Source organism: Bufo gargarizans, chromosome 3, assembly GCF_014858855.1.
Source record: "Bufo gargarizans isolate SCDJY-AF-19 chromosome 3, ASM1485885v1, whole genome shotgun sequence".
NCBI classification, from domain to species: domain Eukaryota; kingdom Metazoa; phylum Chordata; class Amphibia; order Anura; family Bufonidae; genus Bufo; species Bufo gargarizans.
Genome location: NC_058082.1, coordinates 26077994 through 26093140, shown reverse-complemented (window position 1 = coordinate 26093140; position 15147 = coordinate 26077994). Strand labels below are relative to the sequence as shown.

The 15147-nt window shown below is 45.0% G+C and overlaps 1 protein-coding gene across 3 annotated transcripts in view; it reads left to right on the top strand.

The window, feature by feature from the left end:
* Positions 1-15147, top strand: part of AMOTL1 (angiomotin like 1) — a 105012-nt gene that overhangs the window by 40596 nt on the left and 49269 nt on the right. Inside the window, exon 1 of one of the 3 annotated variants that reach the window (XM_044287362.1) lies at positions 2609-2732. The exons of the other annotated variants lie outside the window; for them this stretch is intronic. The gene's annotated coding sequence lies outside the window, so the exon portion shown is untranslated. Of the gene's footprint in view, positions 1-2608; positions 2733-15147 lie in introns of those variants that run through there. 3 annotated transcript variants of the gene reach the window in all.

The following is a 15147-nucleotide window of genomic DNA, read 5'->3' as shown; positions in this document are numbered from 1 at the left end:
TGCCAGTCTCTCTGGTGGCCGGGGCCGTGGTAGCTCATATAGGCTGGTGCTTTTTCCTATATTGTGCAAGCACGGCCACCGCTACTGGACTACAGGGTGGTCGTAACCATGGAAACGAGCAGTGTATAATGTGATGGAAAAATGAATCCAGCCAGCAAAGGAAGCAATATGGACAATCACAATACATTAGGAAGTGGCTTGTATTTACTTCCTCTACATCAGGCATCCTCAAACTGCGGCCCTCCAGCTGTTACAAAACTACAACTCCCAGCATGCCCGAACAGCCTACAGGTATCAGCCTACAGCAGGGCATTGTGGGAGTTGTAGTTTTACAACAGCTGGAGGGCCACAGTTTGAGGATGCCTGCTCTACATGATTAATGCCATTTACTGAAGTGAGACGACCCCTTTACATGTGTGATTTGGCATTTTATTTGGTCCAGCACTTGAAGAACCGTCATGTTGTTGAATTATCGGGTATTCTGGATTATTGGATGTTGAATGATAGGACTTTGCAAGCTCCTTATGCAGTTGCGCACACAGAAGACGGGGTGGGGGGCATAACAAAAATCAAATGGGGTGCTCAGAGCAGAGCATTAAAAAAAGTGTTTCTCCTCTACCTGCTTTTTATGAACCTTGGGTGAAATCCTCACCATCTTGAATGCAGTTCTTCTGGATTTGGGCAGTCCTCAACAAGTCCTCACCACCTCCTAATATCAAAAGGGGTAGGACCAAAAAGTTCTTGGCGCTCTTTTCCTAAGAGCCCATAGAGCAGTTGCATGGACTGGTACATACACCCTTGTCCCCATGTCACCTCAAACTCTTCCAGAAGAACTTTCCTCTGGATTTGGGCAGTCCTCAACAAGTCCTTACCACCTCCTAATATCAGAAGTGGTAGGACCAAAAAGCTCTTGGGCCTATTTTCCTAAGGGTCCCATAGAGCAGTTGCATGGAATGGTACATACACTCTTGTCCCCATGTCACCTCAAACTCTTCCAAAATAACTTTACAAGTTAGATTGGACCACTATCATTGCTTACATTAACTGGACTTTCTGGGCTGGGCATGTTTGGTCTGAAGCTCCATCGAGGTGGGTTCTCTGCCTCTTTATTAGTGGCACATGCACACAACAAGAGCCCCTTTTAGTCTCTACAGGGTTGACTGAATCCTTATAGACATTTGCATTAGTGTTCCCTGGTATAGGACATGCTAGGACTTGTAGGGACACCAAAGACCGGCTCACCCAGCTAACATATAGGTGATATCCCTCGTTTTGATTTTCTGTCATTAGTCATGTTAATATTATCAAATGGCGTGGTGACATCACTCACCTGCGTTGGGAGACAGAAAAAGACTTTCTGTGGTAAGTTAGTGTATTAGAATTTCTTTGTCTATGGAGGTTCCTGTGGTTAATTTCAAACACCAATTGTAGACAATTCCTTAAAGATCATGCTGCAGTCCCCCCGAACAGGGACATTGTAAAGGGTAATTATTGTAAAGTAATACTGTTCAGTGAAAAGTTTGTGTACCTAATGGCATTGTATGGGCTGTTGAGAGTTAACACCTTGCCCCCCTGGTTAGTCTGTGGAGAGTCTAGTTCTGCCTGAGGAACAGAGAGTACCTACATATGCTTGCTCCTCAGAGCTAGTCCCAAGCTCAGAGAACCTTCATCTCTGAGACTTCTACAGCCAACAAAGCTACTTGACTATCAGAAGTGCTTGAAAGACAAAGAAGTCTCCATGCATTGGGGCCAGTCAGCAAGGTATTGTGCACGTTTATGGCATAGAGACTTTTCTGCTGTGAGAGGGAAAATTGCTAGTGCATCGTTCCACATTTGGAGACAGTTTGACACATTTGCAGATGTATTTAACAAAAACCTGACTGCATGCCTAAGGTTCTGCAGAGAGACCTAACAGGGAAGGAGTACTGTAGTATAACTTTCATGATTGCTACTGTCCATATTTTGCTGTTTGGGAGGACTTGCACTGTGATCTACTTGGAACTGTGCCTTGTTACTGTTGGATGTACTACTACTCCTATTCTGCACTTTAGTAAAGAGAGACTTATTTATTTACACCCACTGGCCTAGTTACTGACTCTACCACCATTCCACCTGCTTTCCTGCCTTGCACCCAGATCAACACTGAACACCCAGGGCACCCCAACTACCTCCATATAGAAGTTCCCACACCAGAGTGTGCCCCGGGGAAATAAAGGGTGCACCCTTCTTCCACTGTTCGCCCCCAGGGAGCGCCAGGGTGAGGATCACCACTGTGACCTGTGACTACTGCCACCACAGCTACCACTCCCATCCTTCGCTCCCTTCTCCTGGGTCGCTGCAGTGTGTGATTTTATCTGGGGAAAAAGCTCCCTCCAGGAAAAAAAACTATTAATCTCAATGTATTCCTATGGACTGCAACTGCAGCATAAGAAAAGTAACCCGTTACGTCCACGATGGGCTGAGATTCTCTCCCGAAGCCTCTGGCCATAGTTAAGCTGGTCCCTGAACTGCGTCCTGCAGTCCCTCTGTCAGCAGTAGGTGGCCTGGTGGTTCAGTCAGGGCATTATATCTGTGTCCTGGAGATAGACGGAAGGAAGAAAGAGGCAGGAGGGGTACAGAGAAGGAGGACAGGATATGGGAAGCAGACAGAGCACAGAATAACGTGTTGGACTTGGTGTATTTAATCGTCATCTTTTGCCCGGGATTTGTCTGCGAGGAAACGTTCTACAACAGTGAGTAGAATTTCACGGGTCTAGAACGTATTGTGTGATGTGGGTTCTAGTTACGTCTTCACGCGCCGTTCTATTGTTACCGGGTATAGTTCTATACAAAACATCTGGACGGTATTTAGCAGCAGAAGGAGGCAGTGCTCGAGGTTTAACCCTTCAGGGTAAAAGGGACAAGACTTGCTGCTCCTCTCTCCAAACATTACAAGATGTTAGGAAAAAGACTTCAAAGTTGAGGATCTAGGAGAAAAAAACATTCCTAGAACTGGTTCTCTAAAAATCTGTACACACACACACCAGTCATAGGATTTGCTGCAGTCGGTGAGGACCCCGGATCTCCATACTTCTGGTTGAGGTCCAGCAGGGTCACTTATTTGAAACCAAAGTAGTCATTATGGGGGGGGGGGGGGCAGGCAATTTTCTGTCATTTCATGGACGAACGCTACAGTCAGCTTTTTCTGAACGTGAACTGGCTGATTACGTGCAATTAGGAAGGTCCCCCATTGTGCCCTAAATGTATGACGCAAGGGCAGAACCCCTAATATACCATCCGCTCCCATCCCGCAGCGATTTAACCCCTTAGATGCTGTGATGTGTAGCGACGAAAAGCTTTGAATGGAAGAGGGGTGGCATCCTCTGTCAGCTCATCAGCCGACATTCAAAATGGTGCCAGTGAAAACTGCAATCCCTTCCCGCGAAAAAACAAGCTACGATGGTGGAAAGCTAATAAAAAAAAACCTTATGTCAAAAATATAGAAGAAACGCCGCTTACTGAAAGCCCAAAAGATGGGCCAGTGTAAAAAATTGCCTTGTTGCCCATAGCAACCATGTTTAGTTTCTTTTTATTTTTGCAGTGCGTGTGTGAAAGTGAAAGCTGAGATCTCATTGGTTGCTATGGGTAGCATGGCCATCCTTCGAGCGGCTTCCTCTGTATACTAGGACACTGTCCTCTGAAGGTGGTGATTTTCAGCTTACAGTCCGCATGTGTGGAAGGTGTCTATGGTGAAGAGAAGGACTTGTATATAGGGATCTTGAGACAAAAAATGAGACGTTCCTTTAACTGCTTTTTGGTTTGCCCTTCCTGTATTATCTTTGCGTTGGATTTTGGCTTGATTTCTGTTGGCTTGTTCATTTTCTTTCCTCTCAGGGTACGGCCAGATGGCACGGCTGAACCACACATGTCCAAGCCACATCCACCCATGGCAGCCAATGACTGCACGATTTCGTGGTGAAATCACATGGCCGTACGCAGGGTCAGACTCACTCACCAGAGTACCAGAGGAGCCTCTGGTGGTCCCAGGCTCTGATACCATAGTGGGCTTCAAGAGAACCAGGAGAAACAACAAGCATTTGGCTTCCTTTTGGGGCCACTTACCACTAGGGTCTATTCATCCCTTTAATATCTACAGTATCTGTTCAGTTCTGAGGTGGAAAAAGAGCTGCAGCAGATGCTTTCATTGTGGAAGTACCCTGCAGCCAAGAGGGGTCCTCTTCTATGTTGGACATTTGTCCTATAACAGCACACATGGGTAGGGACTGTCCAGCTGGAATGACAGGAGCTCCTCTTCTTAAATGATACGCAAATGACCAGCGTCTTGTAAGGTGTCGATTCGTTTGCTGCACGTGTCACAAGCCTTTTCGGAGCACATGATAAAGGTCTTACAAGGTGTCCACCATTTGCATTCTGCATGGGAAAAGGGCTGAGCTCTCCGGTCACAGTGGGACATATGGCACCGTCAATGAAGAGATCTGCCATGAAAGTAGCAGTAGAAGCAGTAATGCAGAATTAGTAGCACAAATGAATTTTTTTTAAGGGGTTCTCCAGACTACAGATATTGATGACCTATCTTCTGGACGGGTCATCGATATCAGATTGGTGGGGGTCCGACTCCTGGCACCCTCAACAATCAGCTGTTTCGGGATGTCACAGCACCATAACCAGTTTATGGAGTAGAAGAGGAAGGCTACGTAAACTGTGGGTTCCTTGGGCCCACCAGAGAAAAATTATTCTTAGGGCCACAGACCCTTATATCATCAATAAAGTCTTAATAGAATTTGATTCAAAGGAAGCTCCAAGTGTTTTTTTTTTTTCTACTGCCCTTTGGGGCCCACTATGGTATCAGAGCCTGGGCGCACTGGAGGATCCTCTGGTTCTCTGGTGGGCCAGTCCGACAATGTTGTAGTTTCCAATTCTTGCGTACTGAAGCTCAGCTTCCATTCATTAAATGGGAGTTGGGCTGCAGTACGCCGGCAGGACCACTACACAGTGGATGGAACTGTCTTCTTCCAGCTCTGTTCACTCTACACTGCAGTTACCAGCGCTGCGGCAGCCAGAAACAGCTGATCCGTGGGGGTGCTGGGTGTCGGACCTCGACCGATCTGATATTAATGACCTATAGCCCAGAGAACACCTTTAAACATTTATGATAATTGTTGCTGCTGATGGAACAGATTTCATTGCTCAGACGCAATTTTCATGATGAGTTCTTGCACTGACAAAGTTCTAGAAAATCCAGAAGAACCCATGACATTTCTTCAATTAAACTGGGGTGAGACTGAAGCAACTGGTAGTGTACAGAATAAGGGCTCATGCACACGGCCGTTGCCTGCCGTGGCCCATATTGTGGCCTGCAAACAGCAGCACCCTGCATCATAGGTGGGGACCCATTCACTTGAATGGGTCTGCAATCCGGGAGATGCTGTGAGGTGCGGAACGGAGGCACAGATCAGAAGCCCACAGAAGCTCTACCAAGGGCTTCCGCGGGTTTTCTGACTGTGCCTCAGCACCGCAAAAAAGTAATGCATGCACTACTTTTTAGCGGTGAGGGCAGTCGGATGCGCATCACGGATCCCATTTAAGTAACGGTTGGTTGGTGCCCGTGCATTGCGAACCACAATTTGTGGTCCACAGCACGGGCCCGGCCAGCACACGTTCATGTGCATGAGGCCTAAGGGATCAAGTTCTTAATCATACCCTGAATTTTTTAGTTGGAGCATTAAAAGGGTTGTGCAAGAATGGGCCGAAGGAGTTGCCACTTTGCCGGATCTATAAAGGAAAGATTACCTGCTTCCCATCGCTGGTTCCCCGCTCCTTCTCCTCCATTTCCGGAGCTAATCACTGGCTGCAGTGGAGACCGGATCCCCTTACGTCATGAGAAATGGTCAGTGATTGGCTGCGGAGATGTAAAACCAGATGTTGACATCGAGGATGCCCAGTGGAACATCGCAGGCCTGGAGGATAAGAAGCGGGGAGCCAACGCCAGGAGGAAGGTCAGTAAGCATTCTTTTTCTGCTATGTGGGGGGATTACCAAAACCTGACATCCCCCCCCCCCCCCCCCTTATTTCTTGCACAACCCCTTTAAGGTGGAAATTTGAAAGATAAGACATTTATTATGTATTAAGGGCCTTTTGAAATGAGTGTCTCCGGGTGCATACCGTACATGAGGCAGCCATGTAATTTAAAGGAGTGCCCTGAGGGAACACTAGTTTTCTATTCAATTGGCTGTTTGTATTGTAAATATTCATTTGGGGCAGAAAACAAGGATATCAGGTCATCAAGACAATGATTACAGACATCACAGTCTCTCCTAACATGACTATGGGTGGTATTATGTTCAGCCTTCAGCATGGATTACAGGTGGACACCATGATCTTTTCACCTGCTTCTATATAGACTTAAAGGGAACCTGTCACCGGGATTTTGTGTATATAGCTGAGGACATGGATTGCTAGATCGCCGCTAGCACATCTGCAATACCCAGTCCCCATAGCTCTGTGTGCTTTTATTGTGTAAAAAAAAAGATTTGATACATATGCAAATTAACCTGAGATGAGTCCTGTATGTAAGAAGAGTCAGGGACAGGACTCATCTCAGGTTCATTTGCATATGTATCAAATCGTAGTTTCTTTTACACAATAAAAGCACACAGAGCTATGGGGACTGGGTATTGCGGATGTGCTAGCGGCGATCTAGCAACCCATGTCCTCAGCTCTATACACAAAATCCCGGTGACAGGTTCTCTTTAGGTCTGTATTACGCCAGCCAATATTTTGGCCGATAATCGCGGGCGATCATCGCTTGTTAGCGATCATCTGGCCGTGTAATACTGCCCATCGGGCAATTCTGATTTTTAACCATGCTTAAAAATCAGCGCTTGCCGGCGGCAGATCGTGCTGTCTACTAGTGATCTGCCACCGGCAAACTGCTAGACAGTATGGGGAGGAGCGATGCCATAATGATCGCTGCTCCCCCTGCTGCAGAGGAGATCGCTGCATGTAATAGCAGCGGTCTCCTCTGCTATCTAGCAAGCGATTGCCAAGAGAGAACAGTTCCCTCCCGACAATCGCTTATTGATCTGTCTGTATAAGGGTACTTTCACACTTGCGGCAGGACGCATCCGACAGGCTGTTCACCATGTCGGATCCGTCCTACGGCTATTTCGCCGTGCCGCCGGACCGCCGCTCCGTCCCCATTGACTATAATGGGGCCCGGCGCAGCACAGCGAAAGCCGCCGGACTAAAAAGTTGGACATGCAGTACTTTTTAGTCCGACGGCTTTCACCGTGCACCGCCGTGCTGCGCCGGAGCTCCGCCCCGTCCCCATTATAGTCAATGGGGACGGAGCGGCGGCACGGCGAAATAGCCACAGGACGGATCCGACATGGTGAACAGCCTTACGGATCCGTCCTGCCGCAAGTGTGAAAGTACCCTTATACAGGCTGAAGACGTGCTCTTGAAGGACCCTACTTCTAGCACTGGATGCTGACAAGCTGGCAGAAGTATAATCGGCCCCCAGACCAGTCCTTTATAATAGGTCAGAGCCTCAATATACTGTATATATATATTTTCTGGTTGGTGACTTTAATGAGTAAAACTCATGTTCTTGAATATATAGAATTATGGCTTTATTACACCCCATGAAGTGCTTAAAGGGAACCTGTCACCGGGATTTTGTGTATAGAGCTGAGGACATGGGTTGCTAGATGGCCGCTAGCACATCCGCAATATCCAGTCCCCATAGCTCTGTGTGCTTTTATTGTGTAAAAATAACGATTTGATACATATGCAAATTAACCTGAGATGAGTCCTGTACGTGAGATGAGTCAGGGACAGGACTCATCTCAGCTTAATTTGCATATGTATCAAATCGTTATTTTTACACAATAAAAGCACACAGAGCTATGGGGACTGGATATTGTGGATGTGCTAGCGGCCATCTAGCAACCCATGTCCTCAGCTCTATACCCCAAATCTCGGTGACAGGTTCCCTTTAAAGGGGTTTTCCAGGATATAGCAATGTATCCTTAGGATAGGCCATCTTTATCTGATTGTTGGGTCCCTAACCGTACCATTCAGCAGAAAGAAGCGGTCACTGGATCCATCCAGCTGATAGTGAATGTCTGGGATCTGGGCATTTTACCTGTAAAAAAAAAACTTCATAAAATATTTATGGTATGAATTCATTTTTTTTTTTGTCCCCGTTTCCTTTGTTTCTCTTTGTGAATGTTTTTCAAAAGCATAATTTAACAACCTGCCAAAAACGTTTAGGAAAATGCATTCTCAGCCAGTTATAGCAGAAGCACTTGTTTTCTCTCATTTATCCTGACGTTTTGTGGGATTTACAGGACCCTTCCTTAGACATCTTGGGGCTGACCCTCAAGCGATCTCTGCAGATCATGAGAAAATATTTATCCGGGTTTATTTTTAGTATCCTGGGAGCTGCTGGAGACCAAAACTGCAAACAGTGAGACATTCACTGCAGGGTAATGCTCCCCCTCCTTCCCTGGCGCAAGGATCCCCAGTTTAATACTTGGCACTGGACGTTATCGCGGCTCAGCAGAAGTGATACCTGCAGGAAACAGGAGATGAATGGAACATGTTTATGTTTAGTCCAGTGAAATGTTCAGGGCTCAGATTACATTCTGCCCGAGAAGTCGTACAGCACAGGAAGTCTCAGTGGAAACTGTTGTTCCAACCAGGAACGGTGATAATGTAACACAGCAATGATTCAGTCCGCTAGCCGGGCCTCTTCATAGACTGCCTCCTGTAGAAGGTGTTAATTGACTGGAACTGGAAATTTAAAGGGACACAAAACCTAAAAATGAATATGTTAAAAAGTTTGAAGGAAAAAAAAAATCACCTAAACTCCTGAAACAGGTCTCCATCTCATCCTGGTCTCCTCCATCTTCAGGAGACACTTAGCAACCAAGTCTTCTCAGAAGAACTGGAGAAAGTTTTTGTTCGGGCAAGCTGGATCTGAGCCAGCGTATGTGAGCTGTATGACTACTAAGGATTGAGCATGGTGGATTTCAACATGACCTGATCCCTAGTCCCCTCGTGTGGGTCGTACGGAAGAGCTAAGTGACTTAAAACAGGGCACTGTCATAGGAGGCCACATTAAACTCAAGTCTGTTTGTAAAATTTGGGATCTGCCTCCATCACCAGTAAGAGTCATTATTGTGAAGTGGAAGTATCTAGAAGTAACTGCTCATCCATGAAGTGGTAGCACTCGTAAACTTCCAAAATGGCGTTGTCGACTGCTGAACAGCATGGCGTGCAAAATCTGCCCATTTAATGTTTCATTACTCACTACAGAGTTAAAGACTCTCAAAGCCCAAGAACTGTACATCATGGGCTACATGAAGTGGGTGTCTATGGTCGATCAGATGTAGCAGAAGCCTAAAGTCACCATGCGCAGTTCCAAGCAGAGTGGTCATCACTGGACTCTGGAGCAGTAGAAACGTCTTCTCTGGAATTATGATTCAACTCTCACCTACCTGATGGCTGAATCAGTGTTTGGAGGATGCTCAGAGAACACTAGGAATGCATACTGCCTGTTGTACTATTTGGTGGAGTAGGGATGAAGTTTTTCCAGTGAAGGGTATGCAATAGATTCGGAAAGTCTAAAGACCCTTTCAGGTTCCCCCCCCATCATTCTGCACTCAATACCCCATAATGATAAAGTGAAAACAGAACGGTCAAAATCTTTGCTAAGTTATTGAAAAGGAAAAGCTAAAATATGACATTGCTATAAGTATCCAGCCCCTTTACTCAGGACTTAGTTAAAGCACCATTGGCAGTGATTACAGCCTCCAGCCTTCTTGGGGATGATGCCACAAGGTTTGCACATCAGGGTTTGGGGATTTTCTGCCATTCTTCGGCAGACCCTCTAAGGCTCTGTCAGGTTGGATGGGGACCGTCAGTGGACGGACATTTTCAGGTCTCTCCAGAGATGTTCGATTGGGTTCAAGTTAGGGCTCTGGCTGGGCCACTCAAGGACATTCACAGAGTTGTCCCTAAAGGCTTTATTACACTGGCAGATGATCACTAAGATTATGGAAAACAAGTGTTCGTAGTACCACTTGTTAGCGATGATCTGGCATTGTAATACTGCCACTGATTACCAGATGAACGAGCAAACGGACTCAGAGTAATCAGAGTCTTTCAACATGTTTAAAAATAATTTGCCAGCGGCAGATCTTGCTGTGTAATCAGCGCTCTGCTGCCGGCAAACATCGATTCAGTAAGGGACAAGCAATGGCATTAGCGATCACCCCTTTCCATACTGTGGAGGAGATCGCTGCATGTAATAGCAGCGGTCTCCTCCTCTAGCGAGCAGGTGATTGCCAGGAATGAACTCCTGCTTAATCTGCAGGTGTAATAGGGCCTTAAGCTACTCCTGTGTTGTCTTGGCTGTGTGCTTAGGGTCACTGTTGGAAGGTGAACCTTCAGCCCAGTCTGAGGTCCAGGGCTCTCTGGATCAGGTTTTCATTAAGAATATCTCTGTACTTTGCTCTATTCAGCTTTCCCTCAACCTTGACCAGTCTCCCTGTCCCAGCTGCTGAAAAATACTCCCGCAGCATGATGCTGCCACCACCATGCTTTACTGTAGGAATTGTATTGAGCAGGTGATGAGCAGTGCCTGGTTTCTTCCAGACATAACACTTAGAATTGAAGGCCAAAAAGTTCAATATTGGTTTCATCAGACTAGAGGATCTTGTTTCTCAAAGTTTGATAGTTCTTTGGGAGGTTATTTGCAAACTCCAGGTGGGCTTTCATGTGTAATTTACTGAGGAGAGGCTAATCTGCCATAAATACTAGATTGGTAGAGTGCTGCTGTTATCGGTTGGCCTTCTGGAAGTTTCTCCCATCTGCACACAGGATCTTGGGAGCTCAGCCACAGTGACTATTGGATTCTTGGTCACCTCTTACCAAGGCCCCTCTCCCTAATTACTTAGTTTGGTGGAATGGCTAGCTGTATGAAGAGTCCTGATTATTCCAAACGTCTTCCATTTAAGATTTATGGGTCCACTGTGCTCTTGGAACTTTCATTGCAGCAGAAATTGGTTTGCATCCTTCTCCCGATCTGTGCCTCCACATAATCCTGTCTCTGAGCTCTACAAGGCATTTCTTTCTTCTTGGCTTGGTTTTTGCTCTGATATGCATGGTCAGCTCTGACACCACATAGACAGTGCTGTGTCTTTCCAAATGTCCAATAAACTGAATTCACCACAGGTGGACTCCAGTCAAGGTGCAGAACATCTCAGAAATGAGCAAGAGAAATGGGAAACCTGCAGAGCTAAATTTCAAGTGTCATAGCAAAGGGTCCATGCTAAAATTTTTGTATAAATTTGCAAACAAAAATTCCAAATTCTGTTTTTACTCTCTCATTATGCAGTATTGAGTGCAGATTGATGGGGGGTAATGTTTTTTTTTTTATCACTAGGCCACAACATAACAAAATATGAAAAAAGTGATAGGGTCTGAAGACTTTCCGAATGCATACAAAGCTCCAACAGACAAAGACATTTTATACAAGATGCTCCTAACTTTGTGGTAACATTTTTGGAAGGCCCTTTCCTTTCCAGTACCCTGTGCACAAAGTGAACTATATGAGAATATGATGTGATGAGATGGGAGAACTTTAAGTGGTTTCACAGAGCCCTGACTTCAACCTATCAAACATCTTTAGGATGAATTGGGATGTCGATTGCAACCCAAGATCTTCTCATCCAACCTCAGGCTCTGACCTCACAAATGCTCTTTTGGTTGAATGGGCACAAATTCGCTCAGGCACAATCCATAATCATGACCTTCTGTCCAACTCTTTTGTCTTGAACTGGAGTGTTGACTGGGAGCCTGGTATCATTCAGCCTCATTGGCCAGCACCAGTAATGGTGGGAAAAGCCAATGCACTGTCCAAAGAAAAGCCAGGAAAGTGTTTGGAGACAACCAAGTATGAGTGCAAATTGTTATCTTGCATTTGAAGTGAATATCACAGACCTGGCACCACACGGTCTGGCAGACTCATACCACAAAGACCTTGGGATCCGGACAAAATACAAATTGTTGTGCTGTGAAAATACTTAATATGTATGTGTGGAAGCTAACTGTAATTGGCATTAATTATAATAACAAACCGTGTTAGATAATATCCGGCAGCTATGTGCGCTGGAATGTGGAAAGCTGAAGTTCTCGGAAAAGCTTGTAAACTTATCACTGGTGTCTGCATTATTTTCTATTTGTAAATGGGGAGAATTTGTCAAATAGTATAGTGAAGGCCACCCCCATCAAGACCAAGTTTCTCATGGATGGATTTTTAACCCCTTGACTCATTTAAACACCTATCAAAGGCCTTCAGGTAAAGAGGTGAAAGCTTATTAGGCATTAATTATTTATTTATTAATGATATCGAGGACGGGATTAATAGCACCATTTCTATTTTTGCAGATGATACTAAGTTATATAGAACTGTACAGTCTATGGAAGATGTCCATATACTACAAGCTGACTTGAACACTGAGTGATTGGGCATCAACTTGGCAAATGATGTTCAATGTGGATAAATGTAAAGTTCTGCATCTTGGTAGTAATAATCTCTGTGCTTCATATGTCCTAGGGGATGTAACACTGGGAGAGTCACTTGTAGAGAAGGATTGGGTGTCCTGTAGATGGTAGATTAAATAACAGCATACAGTGTCAATCAGATGCTTCTAAGGCCACCAGGATACTGTCATGTATTAAGCGAGCCATGGACTCGCGGGGCAGGGATGTAATATTACCACTTTACAAAGCGCTAGTGCGGCCTCATCTGGAATATACAGTTCAGTTCTGGGCACCAGTCCATAGAAAGGATGCACTGCAGCTGGAAAAAGTACAGAGGAGAGCAACTAAACTGATAAGGGGCATGGAGGGTCTTAGTTATGAAGAAAGATTAAAAGAATTTAATTTATTTAGTCTTGAGAAGAGACGTCTAAGGGGGGACATGATTAACCTATACAAATATATAGATGGGCCATACAAAAAATAAGGTGAAAAACTGTTCCATGTAAAATGCCCTCAAAAGACAAGGGGGCGCCGCCTCCGACTGGAGAAGAAAAAGTTCAGTCTCCAGAAGCGTCAAAGCTTCTTTACTGTAAGAACTGTGAATCTGTGGAATAGACTTCCTCAGGACGTGGTCACAGCAGAAACAGTGGACAGTTTTAAAAAGGGTTTAGATGAATTCTTAAAAGTAAACCACATTAAGGCCTCATGCACACGACCGTTGTTTGGGTCCGCATCCGAGCCGCAGTTTTGGCGGCTCAGATGCGGATCCATTCACTTTAATGGGGCCACAAAAGTTGTCCGCATCTGTGGCTCCGTTCCGCGGCCCCGCTAAAAAAACAAACATGTCCTATTCTTGTCCGCGCTTTGCGGACAAGAATAGGCATTTATATTGCCGGCGCACATTCCATTCCGCAAATTGCAGAAGGCAACACGGGCGGCTTCCGTTTTTTGCGGATCCGCGGTTTGCGGACCGCAAAAAAGGCACGGTCATGTGCTCGAGGCCTAATGCTTATGAAAATGTCTAGAAATCTGAGTCTCACTTCCCTTCTGGGATTCGCGTCCCCACCTATCCCTTGGTTGAACTTGATGGACTTATATCTTTTTTCAACCGTATCAACTATGTAACTATGTAATTAATGCTATGGAATGTAAGTATTTTAATGCATTACATAAAAAATATGTAAAAAATAAGTTTGTTTAATTAAAATGTTCCCCTTAAAAAATCTTTTCTTTTTTTTCAAAAACAGTTCAACAAATGATTGATATATAGTTTTGCTGCAATCATAATGACCCATAGATGCAAGATAACACAGTACTTATAGCACACGAAGCATGGTGTTAAAAAAAGCTTACAGAATTAATAAAAGTTGATCGGTAACTTATGTGTACCCAAAATAATAAAGCCTCCAATGCATCCTTATCCTTTTCTCAGGAAGCGGAAACACAAACTTTTTTCACCAAAAAAGCATGATTGTGTTATGCAGAAATACTAAAACACAACAAAACCATAAATACATTTTTTTAATAAAGCCATATTCATACTGATCTTTACGTAAAGATTAACACGTTACCGGTATTTATCCTGCACCATAAAAAAAATTGCAAAAAAACAATGGTCGAATTGCTGTTGTCTTCCATTATGTATAATCCCAAGTGTACCACTCAAAATGGTGCTGCTGAAAACGACAGCTCGTCTCACAAACGTCTACATACAGCTATCAATAGAATTTTTTTTTTTTAAGTTACAGCTCTTGGAATTTGACAATGAAAAAATGGAAATCTGTGTCTATTGGCTTCTTTGAACACCAATTTTCATGGCAGTTTTGGGTGGTCCTCTTAACGAGGTCTCGCTGTACACTCTTTTTGACAACGTGCATGTTTTTGAGATGTCGTCTGTAGAATGCTGCTCAGGTTTTTCTTGGCGGTATCTTGGTCCACTTCTTCAGGTGACATCACTTATGGCTGTCCTTTATAGGGCTTGTAGGAGTAGTCACCCAGTATTTTCTTAGAGCGTAAATGAAACATGAATCTGCATTGGTCTTTTTCTCCGTCCACTTTCTGAGCCAAACCGCCATACACTGTATGACATATTAGGCGGGGTGCCTCATTCACATATAATTGTACTGTACTTTCCTGCAGATGTTCGACATCATAAATCCCATGGCAAACCTTCCACGTCTTGAGTCTGTACAAATACTTTTTGAGCGCAATGTGGCATGCATTCTACCTCCACATGCTACTCATGGACTCCAGCAGAATGGCCTGTCACAGTATCTCCTTGGGATCTCATGTCTTTATCTGTTCATCCATTATGGTCCAGGTCATGAAAGATGACCTAAGCTCCAGCGGCTAGCAGGTCTTGATGTAGGCAGGGCAGGCCATATTCCACTTCTGGTTTCGTCTTCCACTGGATCTGTAGGTGGTGGAGTGATCTCCTAGATTCATCATATGCACAGTGCTCAAGTTGTCATCGGGCAATGTGTGGGTAGTTTTCACCAGAGAGAGGGGCAACTGGTGAGGGTCTGGGGTGGAGAGAGCACTCTGGGGTTTCTCTCTGTGTCAGGTGTTTTATGGGTCGTGTGGATTCTGGTATGT